This window comes from Prunus avium, chromosome 2 (genome assembly GCF_965620075.1).
Source record: "Prunus avium chromosome 2, drPruAviu1.hap1.1, whole genome shotgun sequence".
Taxonomy (NCBI): Eukaryota; Viridiplantae; Streptophyta; class Magnoliopsida; order Rosales; family Rosaceae; genus Prunus; species Prunus avium.
The window spans coordinates 14,563,132-14,585,530 of NC_142285.1; the positions used below are offsets into that span (position 1 = coordinate 14,563,132).

At 39.7% G+C, this 22,399-nt stretch overlaps 1 non-coding gene across 1 annotated transcript; it reads right to left on the minus strand.

Annotated features, from left to right (window-relative positions):
• Nucleotides 1-19,814: 19,814 nt before the first annotated feature.
• On the minus strand, nucleotides 19,815-19,921 carry LOC148296550 (small nucleolar RNA R71). The gene has a single exon (XR_015834194.1). It is a non-coding gene; the product is annotated as a small nucleolar RNA R71 (small nucleolar RNA).
• Nucleotides 19,922-22,399: the final 2,478 nt, after the last annotated feature.

Below are 22,399 nucleotides of genomic sequence, written 5' to 3' on the forward strand. Positions count from 1 at the left end.
CAAATTTCACTCAAACGTAACCAAATGTCTACTCCCACCATATTATGATGTTGCCCAACTTTTGGGCTCGATCTGAAATCAGTAGGTGCAAGAAATTGGACAATTCATGTTCAAAGGCAATTCGGTCCTAATTGGAGTGGTCGGTGTTTTCGGTAGTTCTAGAGGTCGGATTTCACTCAAACTTAACCAAATGACTCCTCCCACCATATTATGATGTTGCCCAAGTTTTGGGCTCGATCCCAAATCAATAGGTGTAAGAAATTGGACAATCCAAGTTCAAAGGCAGTTCGTTCCTAATTGGAGTGGTTGGTGTTTTGGGTAGTTCTTGGGATCGGATTTCACTCAAACTTAACCAAATGACTCCTCCCACCATATTATGATGCTGCCCATGTTTTGGGCTCGATCCGAAACCAATAGGTGTAAGAAATTGGACAATTCTAGTTCAAAGGCAGTTCGTTCCTAATTGGAGTGGTTGGTGTTTTGGGTAGTTCTAGAGATCGGATTTCACTCAAACTTAACCAAGTGACTCCTCCCACCAAATTATGATGTCGCCCATGTTTTGGGCTCGATCCGAAATCAATAGGTGCAAGAAATTGGACAATTCATGTTCAAAGGCAGTTCGTTCCTAATTGGAGTGATTGGTGTTTTCGGTAGTTCTAGAGGTTGGATTTCACTCAAACTTAACCAAATGACTCCTCCCACCATATTATGTTGTTGCCCAAGTTTTGGGCTCGATCAGAAATCAATAGGTGTAAGAAATTGGACAATCCAAGTTCTAAGGCAGTTCGTTCCAAATTGGAGTGGTTGGTGTTTTGGGTAGTTCTAGAGATCGGATTTCACTCAAACTTAACCAAATGACTCCTCCCACCATATTATGATGTTGCCCATGTTTTGGGCTCGATCCGAAATCAATAGGTTTAAGAAATTGGACAATTCTTGTTCAAAGGCAGTTCGTTCTTAACCGGAGTGGTTGGGGTATATCATAGTTCTAGAGATCGAATTTCAATCAAAACGAACCAAACGACTCCTCCCACCATATTATGATGTTGCTCAATTTTTGGGCTCGATCCGAAGTCAATAGGTGTAAGAAATTGCACAATTCAAGTTCAAAGGCAGTTCGTTCCTAATTGGAGTGGTTGGTGTTTTGGGTAGTTCTAGAGATCGGATTTCACTCAGACTTAACCAAATGACTCCTCCCACCATATTATGATGTTGCCCAAGTTTTGGGCTCGATCCAAAATCAATAGGTGTTAGAAATTGGACAATTCAAGTTGAAAGGCAGTTCTTTCCTAATTGCTGTGGTTGGTGTTTTGGGTAGTTCTAGAGGTCGGATTTCACTCAAAGTGAACCAAATGACTCCTCCCACCATATTTTGATGTTGCCCAAGTTTTGGGCTCGATCCGAAATCAATAGGTGTAAGAAGTTGGACAATTCAAGTTCAATGGCAGTACGTTCCTAATTGGAGTGGTTGGTGTTTTGGGCAGTTCTAGAGATCGGATTTCGCTCAAACATAACCAAATGACTCCTCCCACCATATTATGATGTTGCCCAAGTTTTGGGCTCGATCCGAAATCAATAGGTGTAAGAAATTGGACAATTCAAGTTCAAAGGGAATTCGTTCCTAATTGGAGTGGTTGGTGTTTTGGTTAGTTGTTGAGATCGGATTTCACTCAAACTTAACCAAACGACTCCTCCCACCATATTATGTTGTTGCCCAAGTTCTGGGCTCGATCCGAAGTCAATAGGTGTAAGAAATTGGACAATTTATGTTCCAAGGCAGTTCGTTCCTAATCAGAGTGGTTGGTGTATTCCATAGTTCTAGAGTTCGGATTTCACCCAAAACTAACCAAATGACTCCTCCCACCATATTATGATGTTGCCCAAGTTTTGGGCTCGATCCGAAATCAATAGGTGTAAGAAACTGGATAATTTATGTTCAAAGGCAGTTCGTTCCTAACCGAAGTGGTTGGTGTATTCCATAGTTCTAGAGATCGGATTTCACTCAAAAGTAACCAAATGACTCCTCCCACTATATTATATTGTTGCCCAAGTTTTTGGCTTGATCCGAAATCAATAGCTGTAAGAAATTGGACAATTTATGTTCAAAGGTAATTCGTTCCTAACCGAAGTGCTTGGTGTATTCCATAGTTCTACAGATCGGATTTCATTCAAAACTAACCAAATGACTCCTCCCACCATATTATGATGTTGCCCCAGTTTTGGGCTCGATCCGAAATCAATAGGTGCAAGAAATTGGAGAATTCAAGTTCAAAGGCAGTTCGTTCCTAATTGGAGTGGTTGGTATTTTGGGTAGTTCTAGAGATCGAATTTCACTCAAACTTAACCAAATGAATCCTCCCACCATATTATGATGTTGCTCAAGGTTTGGGCTCGATCCGAAATCAATAGGTGTAAGAAATTGGACAATTCAAGTTCAAAGGGAGTTCGTTCCTAATTGGAGTGGTTGGTGTTTGGTTAGTTGTAGAGATCGGATTTCACTCAAACTTAACCAAATGACTCCTCCGACCATATTATGATGTTGCCCAAGTTCTGGGCTCGATCCGATGTCAATAGGTGTAAGAAATTGGACAATTTCTGTTCAAAGGCAGTTCGTTCCTAATCGGAGTGGTTGGTGTATTCCATAGTTCTAGAGATCGGATTTCACTCAAAACTAACCAAATGACTCCTCCCACCATATTATGATGTTGCCCAAGTTTTGGGCTCGATCCGAAATCAATAGCTGTAAGAAATTGGATAATTGATGTTCAAAGGCAGTTCGTTCCTAACTGGAGTGGTTGGTGTATTCCACAGTTCTAGAGATCGGATTTCATTCCAAACTAACCAAATGACTCCTCCCACCATATTATAATGTTGCCCCAGTTTTGGGCTCGATCCGAAATCAATAGGTATAAGAAATTGGAGAATTCAAGTTCAAAGGCAGTTCGTTCCTAATTGGAGTGGTTGATATTTTGGGTTGTTTTAGAGATCGGATTTCACTCAAACTTAACCAAATGACTCCTCCCACCATATTATGATGTTGCCCAAGTTTTAGGCTCGATCCAAAATCAATAGGTGTAAGATATTTGACAATTCAAGTTCAAAGGAAGTTCGTTCCAAATCGGAGTGGTTGGTGTTTTGGGTAGTTCTAGAGATCGGATTTCACTCAAACTTAACCAAATGACCCCTGCCACCATATTATGATGTTGCCCAAGTTTTGGGCTCGATCCGAAATCAATAGGTGTAAGAAATTGGGCAATTCAAGTTCAATGGCAGTTCGTTCCTAATTAGAGTGGTTGGTGTTTTGGGTAGTTCTAGAGGTCGGATTTCACTCAAAGTGAACCAAATGACTCCTCCCACCATATTTTGTTGTTGCCCAAGTTTTGGGCTCATTCCGAAATCAATAGGTGTAAGAAATCGGACAATTCAAGTTCAAAGGCAGTTCGTTCCTAATTGGAGTGGTTGGTGTTTTGGGTAGTTCTAGAGATCGGATTTCAGTCAAACTTAAAAAAATGACTCCTCCCACCATATTATGATGTTGCCCAAGTTTTGGGCTCGATCTGAAATCAACAGGTGTATGAATTTGGACAATTCTAGTTCAACGGCAGTTTGTTCCAAATTGGAGTGGTTGGTGTTTTGGGTAGTTCTAGAGATCAGATTTCACTTAAACTTAACCAAATGACTCCTGCCACCATATTATGATGTTGCCCAAGTTTTGGGCTCGATCCGAAATCAATAGGAGTAAGAAATTGGACAATTCAAGTTCAATGGCAGTTCGTTCCTAATTAGAGTGGTTGGTGTTTTGGGTAGTTCTAGAGGTCGGATTTCACTCAAAGTGAACCAAATGACTCCTCCCACCATATTTTGATGTTCCCAAGTTTTGGCCTCATTCCGAAATCAATAGGTGTAAGAAATCGGACAATTCAAGTTCAAAGGCAGTTCGTTCCTAATTGGTGTGGTTGGTGTTTTGGGTAGTTCTAGAGATCGGATTTCAGTCAAACTTAAAAAAATGACTCCTCCCACCATATTATGATGTTGCCCAAGTTTTGGGCTCGATCCGAAATCAATAGGTGTATGAAATTGGACAATTCAAGTACAACGGCAGTTCGTTCCTAATTGGAGTGGTTGGTGTTTTGGGTTGTTCGAGAGATTGGATTTCACTCAAACTGAACAAAATGACTCCTCCCACCATATTATGATGTTGCCCAAGTTTTGGGCTCGATCCGAAATCAATAGTTGTAAGAAATTGGACAATTCAAGTTCAAAGGCAGTTCGTTCCTAATCGGAGTGGTTGGTGTATTCCATAGTTCTAGGGACCGGATTTCACTCAAAACTATCCAAATGACTCCTCCCACCATATGATGATGTTGCCCAAGGTTTGGGCTCGATCCGAAATCAATAGGTGTAAGAAATTGGACAATTCAAGTTCAAAGGCAGTTCGTTCCTAATTGGAGTGCTTGGTTTTTTGGGTAGTTCTAGAGATCGGATTTCAGTCAAACTTAAAAAAATGACTCCTCCCACCATATTATGATGTTGCCCAAGTTTTGGGCTCAATCCGAAATCAATAGGTGTAAGAAATTGGACAATTCAAGTTCAACGGCAGTTCGTTCCTAATTTGAGTGGTTGGTGATTTGGGTAGTTCGAGAGATTGGATTTGACTAAAACTGAACCATATGACTCCTCCCACCATATTATGATGTTGCCCAAGTTTTGGGCTCGATCCGAAATCAATAGGTGTAAGAAATTGGACATTTCAAGTTCAAAGGCAGTTCGTACCTAGTTGGAGTGGTTGGTGTTTTGGGTAGTTGTAGAGATCGGATTTCACTCAAACTTAACCAAACGACTACTCCCGCCATATTATGATGTTGCCCTAGTTTTGGACTCGATCCGAAATCAATAGGTGTATGAAATTGGAAAATTTATGTTCAAAGGCAGTTCGTTCCTAATTTGAGTGGTTGGTGTTTTGGGTATTTCGAGATATTGGATTTCACTCAAACTGAACCAAATGACTCCTCCCACCATATTATGATGTTGCCCAAGTTTTGGGCTCGATCCGAAATCAATAGGTGTATGAAATTGGACAATTCAAGTTCAACGGCAGTTCGTTCCTAATTGGAGTGGTTGGTGTTTTGGGTAGTTCGAGAGATTGGATTTCACTCAAACTGAACCAAATGACTCCCTCCACCATATTATGATGTTGCCCAAGTTTTGGGCTCAATCCGAAATCAATAGTTGTAAGAAATTGGACAATTCAAGTTCAAAGGCAGTTCGTTCCTAATCGGAGTGGTTGGTGTATTCCATAGTTCTAGAGACCGGATTTCACTCAAAACTAACCAAATGACTCCTCCCACCATATTATGATGTTGCCCAAGGTTTGGGCTCGATCCGAAATCAATAGGTGTAAGAAATTGGACAATTCAAGTTCAAAGGCAGTTCGTTCCTAATTGGAGTGCTTGGTTTTTTGGGTAGTTCTAGAGATCGGATTTCAGTCAAACTTAAAAAAATGACTCCTCCCACCATATTATGATGTCGCCCATGTTTTGGGCTCAATCCGAAATCAATAGGTGTAAGAAATTGGACAATTCAAGTTCAACGGCAGTTCGTTCCTGATTTGAATGGTTGGTGTTTTGGGTAGTTCGAGAGATTGGATTTCACTCAAACTGAACCAAATGACTCCTCCCACCATATTATGATGTTGCCCAAGTTTTGGGCTCGATCCGAAATCAATAGGTGTAAGAAATTGGACATTTCAAGTTCAAAGGCAGTTCGTTCCTAGTTGGAGTGGTTGGTGTTTTGGGTAGTTGTAGAGATCGGATTTCACTCAAACTTAACCAAACGACTCCTCCCACCATATTATGATGTTGCCCAAGTTTTGGGCTCGATTCGAAAGAAATAGGTGTAAGAAATTGGACAATTTATGTTCAAAGGCAGTTCGTTCCTAGTAGGAGTGGTTGGTGTATTCCATAGTTCTAGAGGTCGGATTTCACTCAAAACTAACCAAATGACTCCTCCCACGATATTATGATGTTGCCCAAGTTTTGGGCTCGATCTGAAATAAATAGGTGTAAGAAATTGGACAATTCATGTTTAAAGGCAGTTCGTTCCTAATTGGAGTGGTTGGTGTTTTGGGTAGTTCTTGAGATTGGGTTTCACTCAAAGTTAACCAAATGCCTCCCACCATATTACGATGTTGCCCAAGTTTTGGGCTCGATCCGAAATCAATAGGTGTAAGAAATTGGACAATTCATGTTCAAAGTCAGTTCGTTCCTAATTGGAGTGGTTGGTGTTTTGGGTAGTTCTAGAGATCGGATTTCACTCAAACTCAACCAAATGACTCCTCCCACCGTATTATTATGTTGCCCAAGTTTTTTACTCGATCCGAAATCCATAGGTATAAGAAATTGGACAATTCAAGTTCAAAGGAAGTTCGTTCCTAATTAGAGTGGTTGGTGTTTTGGGTAGTTCTAGAGATCGGATTTCACTTAAACTTAACCAAATGACTCCTGCCACCATATTATGGTGTTGCCCAAGTTTTGGGCTCGATCCGAAATCAATAGGTGTAAGAAATTGGACAATTCATGTTCAATGGCAGTTCGTTCCTAATTGGAGTGGTTGGTGTTTTGGGTAGTTCTAGAGGTCGGATTTCACTCAAAGTTAACCAAATGACTCCTCCCACCATATTTTGATGTTGCCCAAGTTTTGGGCTCATTCCGAAATCAATAGGTGTAAGAAATCGGACAATTCAAGTTCTAAGGCAGTTCGTTCCTAATTGGAGTGGTTGGTGTTTTGGGTAGTTCTAGAGATCGGTTTTCACCCAAACTTAATCAAATGTCTCCTCCCACCATATTATGATGTTGCCCAAGTTTTGGGCTCGATCCGAAATCAATAGGTGTAAGAAATTGGACAATTCAAGTTCAAAGGCAGTTCGTTCCTAATTGGAGTGGTTGGTGTTTTGGGTAGTTCTAGAGATCGGATTTCACTCAAACTTAACCAAATGACTCCTCCCACCATATTATGATGTTGCCCAAGTTTTGGGCTCGATTCGGAAGAATAGGTGTAAGAAATTGGACAATTTATGTTCAAAGGCAGTTCGTTCCTAATCGGAGTGGTTGGTGTATTCCATAGTTCTACTGATCGGATTTCACTCAAAACTAACCAAATGGCTCCTCCCACCATATTATGATGTTGCCCAAGTTTTGGGCTCGATCCGAAGTCAATAGGTGTAAGAAATTGGACAATTCAAGTTCAAAGGCAGTTCGTTCCTAATTGGAGTGGTTAGTGTTTTGGGTAGTTCTAGAGATCGGATTTCACTCAAACTTATCCAACTGACTCCTCCCACCATATTAAGATGTTGCCCAAGTTTTGGGCTCGATCTGAAATCAATAGGTGTAAGAAATTGGAGAATTCAAGTTCAAAGGCAGTTCGTTCTTGATTGGAGTGGTTGGTGTTTTGGGTAGTTCTAGATGTCGGATTTCACTCAAACTAAACTGTCTGCCGCACAAATCTCACGGCCTGGAGTTCCGGGCCGAGGGGATGTGCGTTGACACGCGGTTTCCTGCTTTTGGGTGCGGTGCGGTTGTGCGCGGGCGTGCCAGCACGGTCAACCGTGCGTCGAGATGTTTGATGAGTGTTGGATGGATAAATGGTGCGCCTGTTTGAGCTCGTCCTCTTAATCAAACGATTGTAGCCGAGAGAGGAAATGGTCTCGGCTGTTAGGGTCACGGCCTGAACTACATGGCCGTTGAGTGATGGTGTTGGTGGTGGGTTTTGGGCCGTGCTCCGGCGCGCTGCTCAGGGAGCGACGGTCGTGTGATATGTGGGGCGAGTGAACGGACAACAAGGGTGGTGCTCCGGCGCCTTGAAAGTCAAGGGTCGTATGATATATTGATGAATTGATTTTCCTTACAACCTAACACTACTCCTAGGAAAGCAAGTAAAGATATTGAAAGTGCATTACAGGAAAAAATAAGTTGCTCCGTGGGAGGCTTTGTTTTGGTGTTGAACCCTTTGAATGTAGTTTGAGCCTGGTATTTATAGGAAGAGTTCCTGGAGGAGTAATCGAGGCTGAAAATCTGCATGGTGGAGCCTGATTAGAGCAAGTGGGCAGTCTAATCGACATTTGGGATCGTGAAGTATGGTGGTGTGACCCCATAAATCCTGGTGAATCTCGGCCGCCGTTCTTGATCGTGGGTTCTGAGCTTCTGGCCGTAGAGACGCATTTATGGCCTGGATAGCTGGTGAGCTAACATCTCAAACTGTCAGAATTCTTGTGAGAATGTCCACGTCTAATCACTCTGATTCTCATCACCAAATCCTGACTCCAGTCACTTCCCACCTTCCCTCATACATTAAATGCTTATTTGTGGCCAGTGGGTTTGCTGCATTAAACAGGCACTACTTCATTAAATGAAGCCTGGGACCCTGTTGTCACGTGATGATTTGCCTTTAATGCTTTGGCCGGAATTTGCCTGGCCTCGGCCTCGGCCTGCGCTTGAGGCCGAGAAGATCATGCCTTAGCATTTCTTCTTTCGTCTTCAGGAGGGCGAATTACCCTGGCGAAACGCTGCGTTTTGGTTCTTACGAGCAAGGGCCGGGGCCGAGAAAAGGGGTTCCCTCGGCCAGCTCATGGCCGTGATTTATTAGGCACAAACATAAACCAAATGACTCCTCCCACCATATTAAGATGTTGCCCAAGTTTTGGCTCTATCCGAAATCAATAGGTGTAAGAAATTGGACAATTCAAGTTCAAAGGCAGTTCGTTCCTAATTGGAGTGGTTGGTGTTCTGGGTAGTTCTAGAGATCGGATTTCACTCAAACTTAACCAAATGACTCCTCCCACCATATTATGATGTCGCCCAAGTTTTGGGCTCGATACGAAATCAATAGGTGTAAGAAATTGGACAATTCAAGTTCAAAGGCAGTTCGTTCCTAATCGGAGTGGTTGGTCTATTCCATAGTTCTAGAGATTGGATTTCACTCAAAACTAACCAAATGACTCCTCCCACCATATTATGATGTTGCCCAAGTTTTGGGCTCGATCCGAAATAAATAGGTGTAAGAAATTGGACAATTCATGTTCAAAGTCAGTTCGTTCCTAATTGGAGTGGTTGGTGTTTTGGGTAGTTCTAGAGATCGGATTTCACTCAAACTCAACCAAATGACTCCTCCCACCGTATTATTATGTTGCCCAAGTTTTGTACTCGATCCGAAATCAATAGGTATAAGAAATTGGACAATTCAAGTTCAAAGGAAGTTCGTTCCTAATTGGAGTGGTTGGTGTTTTGGGTAGTTCTAGAGATCGGATTTCACTTAAACTTAACCAAATGACTCCTGCCACCATATTATGATGTTGCCCAAGTTTTGGGCTCGATCCGAAATCAATAGGTGTAAGAAATTGGACAATTCAAGTTCAATGGCAGTTCGTTCCTAATTGGAGTGGTTGTTGTTTTGGGTAGTTCTAGAGGTCGGATTTCACTCAAAGTGAACCAAATGACTCCTCCCACCATATTTTGATGTTGCCCAAGTTTTGGGCTCATTCCGAAATCAATAGGTGTAAGAAATCGGACAATTCAAGTTCAAAGGCAGTTCGTTCCTAATTGGAGTGGTTGGCGTTTTGGGTAGTTCTAGAGATCGGATTTCACCCAAACTTAATCAAATGTCTCCTCCCACCATATTATGATGTTGCCCAAGTTTTGGGATCGATCCGAAATCAATAGGTGTAAGAAATTGAACAATTCAATTTCAAAGGCAGTTCGTTCCTAATTGGAGTGGTTGGTGTTTTGGGTAGTTCTGGAGATCGGATTTCACTCAAACTTAGCGAAATGACTCCTCCCACCATATGATGTTGTTGCCGAAGTTCTGGGCTCGATCCGAGATCAATAGGTGTAAGAAATTGGACAATTCAAGTTCAAAGGCAGTTCGTTCCTAATTGGAGTGGTTGGTGTTTTGGGTAGTTCTAGAGATCAGATTTCACTCAAACTTAAACTTATCCAAATGACTCCTCCCACCACATTATGATGTCGCCCAAGTTTTGGGCTCGATCCGAAATCAATAGGTGTAAGAAAATGGACAATTCAAGTTCAAAGGCAGTTCGTTCCTAATTGGAGTGGTTGGTGTTTTGGGTAGTTCTAGAGATCGGATTTCACTCAAACTTAACCAAATGACTCCTCCGACCACATTATGATGTTGCCCAAGTTTTGGGCTCGATCCGAAATCAATAGGTGTAAGAAATTGGACAATTCAAGTTCAATGGCAGTTCGTTCCTAATTGGGGTGGTTGGTGTTTTCTGTAGTTCTAGGGATCCAATTGCACTCAAAATTAACCAATGACTCCTCCCACCATATTATGATGTTGCTCAAGCTTTGGCCTCGAGCTGAAATCAATAGGTGTAAGAAATTGGACAATTTATGTTCAAAGGCAGTTCCTTCCTAATCGGAGTGGTTGGTGTATTCCATAGTTCTAGAGTTCGGATTTCCCTCAAAACTAACCAAATGACTCCTCCCACCATATTATGATGTTGCCCAAGTTCGGGTTCGATCCGAAATCAATAGGTGTAAGAAATTGGGCAATTCAAGTTCAAAGCCAGTTCGTTCCTAATTGGAGTGGTTGGTATTTTGGGTAGTTCTAGAGATCGGATTTCACTCAAAATTATCCAAATGACTCCTCCCACCAAATTATGCTGTTGCCGAAGTTTTGGGCACGAGCCGAAATCAATAGTGTAAGAAATTGGACAATTCAAGTTCAAAGGCAGTTAGTTCCTAATTGAAGTGGTTGGCGTATTCCATAGTTCTAGAGATCGGATTTCACTCAAAATTAACCAAATGACTCCTCCCACCATATTATGATGTTGCCCAAGTGTTGGGCTCTATCCGAAATCAATAGGAGTAAGAAATTGGACAATTCAAGTTCAAAGGCAGTTAGTTCCTAATTGAAGTGGTTGGCGTATTCCATAGTTCTAGAGATCGGATTTCACTCAAACTTAACCAAATGACTCCTCCAACCATCTTATGATGTTGCCCAAGTTTTGGGCTCGATCCGAAGTCAATAGGTGTAAGAAATTGGACAATTCAAGTTCAAAGGCAGTTCGTTCCTAATCGGAGTGGTTGGTCTATTCCATAGCTCTAGAGATCGGATTTCACTCAAAACTAACCAAATGACTCCTCCCACCATATTATGATGTTGCCCAAGTTTTGGGCTCGATTCGAAATCAATAGGTGTAAGAAATTGGACAATTCAAGTTCAAAGGCAGTTCGTTTCTAATTGGAGTGGTTGGTGTTTTGGGTAGTTCTAGAGATCGGATTTCACTCAAACTTAACCAAATGACTCCTCCGACCACATTATGATGTTGCCCAAGTTTTGGGCTTGATCCGAAATCAATAGGTGTAAGAAATTGGACAATTCATGTTCGAAAGCAGTTTGTTCCTAATTGGGGTGGTTGGGGTCTTGGGTAGTTCTAGAGATCAGATATCACTCAAAATTTACCAAATGACTCCTCCCACCATATTATGATGTTGCCCAAGGTTTGGGCTCGATCCGAAATCAATAGGTGTAAGAAATTGGACAATTCAAGTTCAAAGGCAGTTCGTTTCTAATTGGAGTGGTTGGTGTTTTGGGTAGTTCTGGAGATCGGATTTCACTCAAACTTAGCGAAATGACTTCTCCCACCATATTATGTTGTTGCCGTGGTTTTGGGCTCGATCCGAGATTAATAGGTGTAAGAAATTGGACAATTCAAGTGCAAAGGCAGTTCGTTCCTAATTGGAGTGGTTGGTGTTTTGGGTAGTTCTAGATATCGGATTTCACTCAAACTTATCCAAATGACTCCTCCCACCATATTATGATGTTGCCCAAGTTTTTGGCTCGATCCGAAATCAATAGGTGTAAGAAATTGGACAATTCATGTTCAAAGGCAGTTCGTTCCTAATTGGAGTGCTTGGTTTTTTGGGTAGTTCTAGAGATCGGATTTCAGTCAAACTTAAAAAAATGACTCCTCCCACCATATTATGATGTTGCCCAAGTTTTGGGCTCAATTCGAAATCAATAGGTGTAAGAAATTGGACAATTCAAGTTCAATGGCAGTTCGTTCCTAATTGGGGTGGTTGGTGAATTGTGTAGTTCTTGGGATCCGATTGCACTCAAAATTAACCAAATGAGTCCTCCCACCATATTATGATGTTGCCCAAGTTTTGGGCTCGAGCCGAAGTCAATAGTGTAAGAAATTGGACAATTCAAGTTCAAAGGCAGTTCGTTCGTAATTGAAGTGGTTGGAGTATTACGTAGTTCTGGAGATCGGATTTCACTCAAAATTAACCAAATGACTCCTCCCACCATATTGTGATGTTGCCCAAGTTTTGGCCTCGATCCGAAATCAATAGGTGTAAGAAATTGGACAATTCAAGTTCAAAGGCAGTTCGTTCCTAATTGAAGTGGTTGGCGTATTCCATAGTTCTAGAGATCGGATTTCACTCAAACTTAACCAAATGACACCTCCCACCATATAATGTTGTTGCCGAAGTTTTGTGCTCGATCCGAGATCAATAGTGTAAGAAATTGGACACTTCAAGTTCAAAGGCAGTTCGTTCCTAATTGGAGTGGTTGGTGTTTTGGTCAGTTCTGGAGATCGGATTTCACTCAAACTTAACCAAATGACTCCTCCCACCGTATTATGATCTTGCCCAAGTTTTGGGCTCGATCCGAAATCAACAAGTGTAATAAATTGGACAATTTATGTTCAAAGGCAGTTCGTTCCTAATCGGAGTGGTTGGTCTATTCCATAGCTCTAGAGATCGGATTTCACTCAAAACTAACCAAATGACTCCTCCCACCATATTATGATGTTGCCCAAGTTTTGGGATCGATTCGAAATCAATAGGTGTAAGAAATTGGACAATTCAAGTTCAAAGGCAGTTCGTTATTAATTGGAGTGGTTGGTGTTTTTGGTAGTTCTAGATATCAGATTTCACTCAAACTTAACCAAATGACTCCTCCGACCACATTATGATGTTGCCCAAGTTTTGGGCTCGATCCGAAATCAATAGGTGTAAGAAATTGGACAATTCATGTTCGAACGCAGTTTGTTCCTAATTGGGGTGGTTGGGGTCTTGGGTAGTTCTAGAGATCGGATATCACTCAAAATTTACCAAATGACTCCTCCCACCATATTATGATGTTGCCCAAGGTTTGGGCTCGATCCGAAATCAATAGGTGTAAGAAATTGGACAATTCAAGTTCAAAGGCAGTTCGTTTCTAATTGGAGTGGTTGGTGTTTTGGGTAGTTCTGGAGATTGGATTTCACTCAAACTTAACCAAATGACTCCTCCCACCATATGATGATTTTGCCCAAGTTTTGGGCTTGATCCGAAATCAATAGGTGTAAGAATTTGGACAATTCAAGTTCAAGGGCAGTTCATTCCTAATTGGAGTGGTTGAAGTTCTGGGTAGTTCTGGAGATTGGATTTCACTCAAACTTAACCAAATGACTCCTCCCACCATATTATGATGTTACCCAAGTTTTGGGCTCGATCTGAAATCAATAGGTGTAAGAAATTGGACAATTCAAGTTCAAAGGTAGTTCGTTCCTAATTGGAGTGGTTGGTGTTTTGGGAAATTCTAGAGGTCGGATTTCACTCAAACTTGACCAAATGACTCCTCCCACCATATTATGATGTTGCCCACGTTTTGGGCTCTATCCGAAATCAATAAGTGTAAGAAATTTTACAATTTATGTTCAAATGCAGTTCGTTCCTACTCGGAGTGGTTGGTGTATTCCATAGTTCTAGAGATCGGATTTCACTCAAAACTGACCAAATGACTCCTCCGACCATATTATGATGTTGCCCAGGTTTTGGGCTCGATCCGAAATCGATAGGTGTAAGAAATTGGACAATTCAAGTTCAAAGGCAGTTCGTTCCTAATTGGAGTGGTTGGTGTTTTGGGTAGTTCTAGAGATCGGATTTCACTTAAACTTAACCAAATGACTCCTCCCACGATATTATGATGCTGCCCCAGTTTTGGGCTTGATCCGAAATCAATAGGTGTATGAAATTGGACAATTCAAGTTCAAAGGCAGTTTGTTCCTAATTGGGGGGGTTGCTGTTTTGGGTAGTTCTAGAGATTGAATTTCACTCAAACTTAACCAAATGACTCCTCCCACCATATTATGTTGTTTCCTAAGTTTTGGGCTCGATCCGAAATCAATAGGTGTAAGAAATTGGACAATTTATGTTCAAAGGCAGTTCGTTTCTAATCGGAGTGGTTGGTGTATTCCATAGTTCTGGAGATCGGATTTCACTCAAAACAAACCAAATGACTCCTCCCACCATATTATGTTGTTGCCCAAGTTTTGGGCTCGATCCGAAATCAATAGGTGTAAGAAATTGGACAATTCAAGTTCAAAGGCAGTTCGTTCCTAATAGGAGTGGTTGGTGTTTTGGGTAGTACTCGAGATCAGATTTCCCTCAAACCTAACCAAATGACTCTTCCCACCATATTATGGTGTTGCCCAAGTTTTGGGCTCGATCCGAAATCAATAGGTGTAAGAAATTGGACAATTTATGTTCAAAGGCAATTCGTTCCTAATCGGAGTGGTTGGTGTATTCCATAGTTCTAGAGATCGGATTTCACTAAAAACTAACCAAATGACTCCTCCCACCACATTATGATGTTGCCTAAGTTTTGGGCTCGATCCGAAATCAATAGGTGTAAGAAATTGGACAATTTATGTTCAAAGGCAGTTTGTTCCTAATCGGAGTGGTTGGTGTATTCCGTAGTTCTAGAGGTCGGATTTCACTCAAAACTAACCAAATGACTCAATGCAATCGAATTACCTGCGAAAGTGGTCTAGTTAACTTCTTGTTTTGTTTTATCTTTGTTTTCCTTTTGTTTTGCTCGAGGACTAGCAAAATCTAGGTTTGGGGGTATTTGATCGGTTCATAATTGTATATCATTTTGTACTATTCTAGCTTATGATTTGGTTATGTTTTTTAGTTAAACTTGTGCTTTTAATCTTTTTTTGTGTTTATCTTTTAGTTCATTGAGCTTTAGGTAAAAATGATGGCTTTGGATAGGAAAAGATGCAATCCATGCATGTTAAGGGGTGATTGGGATAAGAGCAAGAGCTTAAAGACAAACCCAAATTTGGGCCACATTCCTTGTCAGTCTAGTTTCGTAAGTCACCTTGCAGGTCTCATTTGAGCAATGTGCACAACTCGGATGAGGAGACATTGTTCATAGAAGTTGTTCCAATGGGTGTCTAGTATAACATATCCAAATTTCAGCCCAATTGAACATATTTAGAGTCCTCAGCCCGTCCAACACTGAACCCTGCTCAGGAGGATTCGTTTTTCCAGCAACACATGTGCAACAGCAAAAGAACTTTATTAGCCAGCAACAAAGACTAGCAGCACATGGGTTGGCAGCAAATAAAGAGCCAGACCTCCATGCTAAAAGAAGAAACCAGCAAACCCATGTGAAGATAGCTTGAGGTGCAACAAAAGAAGTATGGGATGAAGTCGATTCCAACCACACTAACATTGACAAGATGAAGTGGGAGTTATGGGTTGTATTAAAAGAGGAATGGTGGTGTTGGATTTCATCATGATGTTCCTCCCTCTTAGCCCTATAAATAGAGAAGTCTTCAAGCTTCATAAATCACACCCCAAGGGGGGGAGCTCTCAAACACTTCTCTAGAGCTCCCTTCCCTTCTCTCCCTCAAATTCTCTTAGTTTCCTTTCAAGTTGTCAATTGTTGTAACAAAATGATTTTACTAAATTTTCCTTCAAGTTTTCAAGTTCTACTTTAATTTTATTTGTAATGTACATTCTTTCTTAAGTATTCAAGTTTAATTAGTTTCCAAGTTTCAATTATGGTTTTTGTTCTTATTCATTATGCTTATAAGTTAATATGCTAGTTTGAATGATTGATCACCATTTAGGCTTGCATGTTAGCTATCTTGGTTTGAATTAAGAGTAGACACCATGCTTTAATTCGAATTGAACTATGGATAGGAAGAGTATGTATGGACATTCGACAACAGGGATTAGATACATACTTGGTTGTTTAAAATGTTCTTCTATGCTTAATGGGTTCCTAATGCTTAATTTTAGGTTAGACAACAAATGATCAAATTAGGGAATTAGGAACACAAGGTTATGACCAAACACCATGGCTTAATCATACTTTAGCTAGAATCAATCCGTTAATCTAATTGAACTTGGGAACTTATCTACTTGAGTTATTTTCTTTTCTTTCTTTCTTGTTTTATTTATTTTCTTTCTTGTTCTTCTGTTTTGTGTAGGAAAACTAAATTGGAATATTAAATCACCAATCCCTGTGGAATCGACCTCGCACTTACATATGTTATACTACTGAACGGCTCGTGCACTTGCGAGTATCACAAGTTGAAGATGCAGCTGAATCCATTTTGGTGCAGCTGAATCGACGCAACAGACTCCTCCCACGATATTATGATGTTGCCCAAGTTTTGGACTCGATCCGAAACCAATAGGTGTAAGAAATTGGACAATTCAAGTTCAAAGGTAGTTCGTTCCTAATTGGAGTGGTTGGTGTTTTGGGTAGTTCTAGAGATCGGATTTCACTCAAACTTAACCAAATGAGTCCTCCCACCATATTATAATGTTGCCCCAATTTTGGGCTCGATCCGAAATCGGTAGGTGTAAGAAATTGGACAATTCAAGTTCAAAGGCAGTTCGTTCCAAATTGGAGTGGTTGGTGTTTTGGGTAGTTCTAGAGATCGGATTTCACTCAAACTTAACCAAATGACTCCTCCCACCATATTATGATGTTGCCCCAGTTTTGGGCTCGATCCGAAATCAATAGGTGTAAGAAATTGGACAATTCAAGTTCAAAGGCAGTTCGTTCCTAATTCGGGTGGTTGGTGTATTGGGTAGTTCTAGAGATCGGATTTCACTCAAAATAAACCAAATGACTCCTCCCGCCATATTATGATGTTTCCCAAGTTTTCGGCTCGATCCGAAATCAATAGGTGTAAGAAACTAGACAATTCAAGTTCAAAAGCAGTTCGTTCCTAATTGTAGTGGTTGGTGTTTTGGGTAGTTCTAGAGATTGGATTTCACTCAAACTTATCCAAATGACTCCTCCAACCATATTAGGATGTTGCCCAAGTTTTGGGCACGATCCGAAATCAATAGGTGTAAGAAATTGGACAATTTATGTTCAAACGCTGTTCGTTCCGAATCGGAGTGGTTGGTGTTTTCCATAGTTCTAGAGATCGGATTTCACTCAAAACTAACAAAATGACTCCTCCCACCATATTACGATGTTGCCCAAGTTTTGGGCTCGATCCGAAATCAATAGGTTTAAGAAATTGGACAATTCAAGTTCAAAGGGAGTTCGTTCCTAATTGGAGTGGTTGGTGTTTTGGATAGTTCTAGAGATCGGATTTCATTCAAACTTAACCAAATGACACCTCCCACCATATTATGATGTTGCCCAAGTTTTGGGCTCAATCCGAAATGAATAGGTGTAAAAAATTGAACAATTCAAGTTCAAAGGCAGTTCGTTCCTAATTGGAGTGGTTGGTGTTTTGGGTTCTTCTAGAGATCGGATTTCACTCAAACTTAACCAAATGACTCCTCCCACCATATTATGATGTTGCCCTAGTTTTGGCCTCGATCCGACATCAATAGGTGTAAGAAATTGGACAATTCAAGTTCAAAGGCAGTTAGTTCCTAGTTGGAGTGGTTGGTGTTTTGGGTAGTTGTAGAGATCGGATTTCACTCATGATGAGCACATAAACTATCACATTTATTATCCCTAAATATATTTGTTAGTAATTGATTTTCTTACAATTTTAGTTAATTAGGTTTGTTTTTTACTTTTGCACTTGCTTACATACCCATTACATAATTGATGATGATTTCATCTTAAGGTTGAAGAAGATCATTGGATGCTAGTAGGCAAATGGATGCAACAACCAATGAAACAAAAAGATGAAGAATTTGGAGAATGGAGTCATCAACACTATGAAATAAATAAAGGAAGCAAATTGGCAATTGGTTTGATGGCAAGTGGAAGACATATTCAATTCATGCATGGAGTGGATGAAGCAACAAACAAGATGGTGGCTTGAAGATGTGGAATCATGAACTATTAAAATTGTGAGTTAAGCAAATGAAATGAAGGATGATGATAAGAGGTGCAACACTTAACCAAAAGAAAGGATTGAATAACAAAAGCAAGTAGAAGTGGAGCAACAATTGAAGAAAAGAAGAAATATTAAGATGAGGGTTACGGTTGTGCATTGAATGAGATGAGAATTTTAGATTTTAATATTTCCCTAGTTGTTGAGATTTAAGGCTATAAATAGGAAGCTCTACAAGCCTTCAAACCACACCAAGCTCACAATCTTCTCTTGAGCTCTCTCTCCTTCCTCCAATTCTTCTAGTTCTAAATTTCTGTTTTAGTTTTATTTTATGGGGGACTAACTCCCTAGCTAAGGCTAGGGAGAAAGCTTTTAATATAAGTGTGTAATTTTTATTAGTTTGATCCAAACTTAAGCTTTAATGTGAATTTGTAGTTCTTGTTCAAATGGAATTTGTAGTTTTCTTTTTAATTAATTGATGAATGTTTGATAATCTATTTCATGGGTTCAATCATGTTTTTCCCATTGTGTAGTAAAAACTTTCATGCTTTTAAAAGAGAAGAAAATTACTAAAGATTAATAGAATTTTGATGAAGATTATTTTTTGATAGTTTGTTGCCAATGGTACAAGTTATGCTTAGAATACTTCTAAAGGAAATTAAAAAGAGCTTTAATTATTTTGAATAACTACATTGGAAAATATTTTGTGGATCAAATTATTAAGAGTTGCATGCTTATGTTAAAAGTGGAAACCCAATGCCTTAGTGTTTTAATCAATTGAATTTTCTCTAAATCAAATCTTGCATAAATCAACCTCTCAATCACACTTGTTCTTTTTCATCTCTGTTATTTTCTTTACACTGCTCTTTGTGGATACGACACTCGGACTTCCGAGCTACACTACTATACGACACCTCCCTTGGATTTTGCAAAGTGGTGCGAACAAATTGGCGCCGTTGCCGGGGAGCGGCTGGTCAAAGAGTACAGAGATCCCCTTGGTCAGAGGTTTGCTGGTTATGTGAAATTCTTCACATATGGTACACTCTTTCCAACTTTCATCTTATTGTTAATAATTTTTTTTTAATTTTTTTTGTTTTATTTTGTTTTTGTTTATTTATTTATTTACTTTATGCGACCTAGAGATCATCTAGGAAGGTTTGTCAAAAAGTCTGAAACTGTTAATTTAGAACATTTTGCTTCAACTTCTTCAACTGAAATATCCAATAAATCTGAAAGCATGGCAGCAATTGTGAATGATGAACAAGAAATTGCGAATAATGAACAAGAGGTTAATGCTCGGATTGTGAATCATGAAATGAGAGAAGAAGTAGTTGCACCTAGGACTTTAGAGACATTTTTGCATCCTATTCGTGCACCAAATCCTTCATGCATCATGTTTCCACTTAACATGCCAAATTATGATTTCAAACCTGGAATGATTCAATTACTACCTATTTTTCATGGCATGGAAAGTGAAAATCCTTATGTGCATGTTAGGGAATTTGAAGAAGCAATTGGCACCTTTTACAATGTTCAACTTGATAGGATTAATTTCATAAGGTTGAAATTTTTTCCTTTTTCCTTAAAAGAAAAGGCTAAAGGTTGGTTGTATTCATTAAGGGCTAGATCCATAGGTTCTTGGGGGGAAATGACTCAAGCATTTTTTAACAAATATTTTCCAAATCACAAGACAATTGCTCTTAAGAAAAGAATCTCAAATTTCTCTCAAAAAGAAAATGAAACTTTGTATCAAACTTGGGAAAAATTTAAAGAACTTTTGAATTTGTGCCCACACCATGGCTTTGAAAACTGGCGTCTTGCTAGTTATATCTATGAGGGACTTCTCCCCCGTGATCGCCAATTTGTTGAGTCTATGTGTAATGGAAATTTTATGCAAAAAGACCCTGATGATGCCCTAGAATTTTTGGATGAAATTGCTGAAAAAGCTCATCAATGGACTGTCCCCAGTCTAGTTGAGACCACTGATCGTTCAAGAATTGCCACATCTTCTAATAATAAAGGAATTTACCAATTAAAAGAAGAAGATGATTGGAAATTAAAATTTGAGGTTTTGACTAAAGAGATAGCTGCTTTGAAAACGGAAAAATCAAATTTGCCTCAACCTGTTTTTCAAGCTGATGTTAATCAAGTATGTGATTCTTGTTATGAGATTGGTCATACTGTTAAAAATTGCCCAATTTTTCAGGAAATGAAAGGAGCTTATGAGGAGCGTTGTGCTGCTGTTGGAAACTTCAAACAACAATATTCTCCTTTTTCCAACACTTACAATCCAGCAACAAGGAATCATCCAAACTTTCGTTGGAGCAATGATTCACAACCTCAGGTAAGTGATAGAAATTCTTTCAATCATCAGTTTCCTGCAACTAATACATTTAATGCTAGGCCTTCTTTGAGCGATACTCTTCAAGTATTTATGCAGGAACAGCAGAAGCAAAATTAAAGGTATGATACCTTGTTTGGTCAAATGGTTGAAGAAAATAAAGAAATTAAAAGCCAAATTTCTAAATTGACAAATTCTTTTGCAATAAATGAAAAAGGAAAATTTCCTTCCCAAACTCAACCAAATCCAAGGAATGTTAATTCGTGTGAAACCTCAATTGAACATGCTAAGTCTGTCATTTCTCTTAGAAGTGGTAAAATAATTGATAACACACCTTCACCAAAGGAAGTTGAAAAATCTAAGAATAATGACGAACTAAACAAGTCCAAATTGAGTGAATCAAATGAATATCATTTTCCTGCTCCTTTTCCCCAAGCGTTAAATCCTCCAAAGAAATTGAATCAAAATTCTGAAATTTTGGATGTTTTTAAAGAAGTCAAAGTTAATATTCCTCTGTTAGATGCTATTAAACAGATCCCTTCTTATGCTAAATTTTTAAAAGATCTGTGCACTTTTAAAAGAAAGCATCAAGTGAAGAAAACTGCATTTTTGACTGAACATGTGAGTGCATTGTTGCAACATAAGGTCCCTCCTAAATACAAAGATCCAGGAAGTCCCACTTTTTCATGTGTAATTGGAAAAAAATTACATCAATTGTGCTTTGCTTGATTTGGGGGCTAGTGTAAATTTATTGCCATATTCAGTATATTTGTAGTTAGGTCTTGGTGAATTGAAGCCCACAACAATGAAGTTGCAACTTGCTGATCGTTCTGTACGAGTGCCGAGAGGGGTAATTGAGGATGTATTGGTCCAAGTGGACAAATTTTACTACCCTGTTGACTTTGTTGTTTTGGATACACAACCTGTTTTACATTCTGAAGGAAGTTCGTTCCTAATTGGAGTGGTTGGTGTTTTGGGTAGTTCTAGAGATCGGATTTCACTCAAACTTAACCAAGTGACTTCTCGCACCATATTATGACGTTGCCCCAGTTTTGGGCTCGATCCGAAATCAGTAGGTGTAAGAAATTGGACAATTCAAGTTCAAAGGCAATTCGTTCCTAATTGGAGTGGTTGGTGTTTTGGGTAGTTGAAGAGATCGGATTTCACTCAAACTTAACCAAACGACTCCTCCCACCATATTATGATGTGGCCCAAGTTTTGGGCTCGTTCCAAAATCAATTGGTGTAAGGAATTGTACAATTTATGTTCAAAGGCAATTCGTTCCGAATCGGAGTGGTTGGTGTATTCCATAGTTCTAGAGTTCGGATTTCACTCAAAACTAACCAAATCACTCCTCCCATGATATTATGATATTGCCCAAGTTTTGGGCTCGATCCGAAATCAATAGGTGCAAAAAATTGGACAATTCAAGTTCAAAGGTAGTTCGTTCCTAATCGGAGTGGTTGGTGTTTTGGTTAGTTGTAGAGATCGGATTTCACTCAAACTTAACAAAATGACTCCTCCCACCATATTATGTTGTTGCCCAAGTTTTGGGCTCGATCCGAAATCAATAGGTATAAGAAATAGGACAATTCAAGTTCGAAGGCAGTTCGTTCCTAATTGGGGTGGTTGGTGTTTTGGGTAGTTCTAGAGATCGTATTTCACTCAAACTTAACCAAATGACTCCTCCCACCGTATTATGATGTTGCCCAAGTTTTGGGCTCGATCCGAAATCAATAGGTGTAAGAAATTGGACAATTCAAGTTCAAAGGCAGTTCGTTCCTAATTGGAGTGGTTGGTGTTTTGGGTAGTTCTAGAGATCGGATTTCATACAAACTTAACCAAATGACACCTCCCACCATATTATGATGTTGCCCAAGTTTTGGGCTCGATCCGAAGTCAATAGGTGTAAGAAATTGGACAATTTATGTTCAAACTCT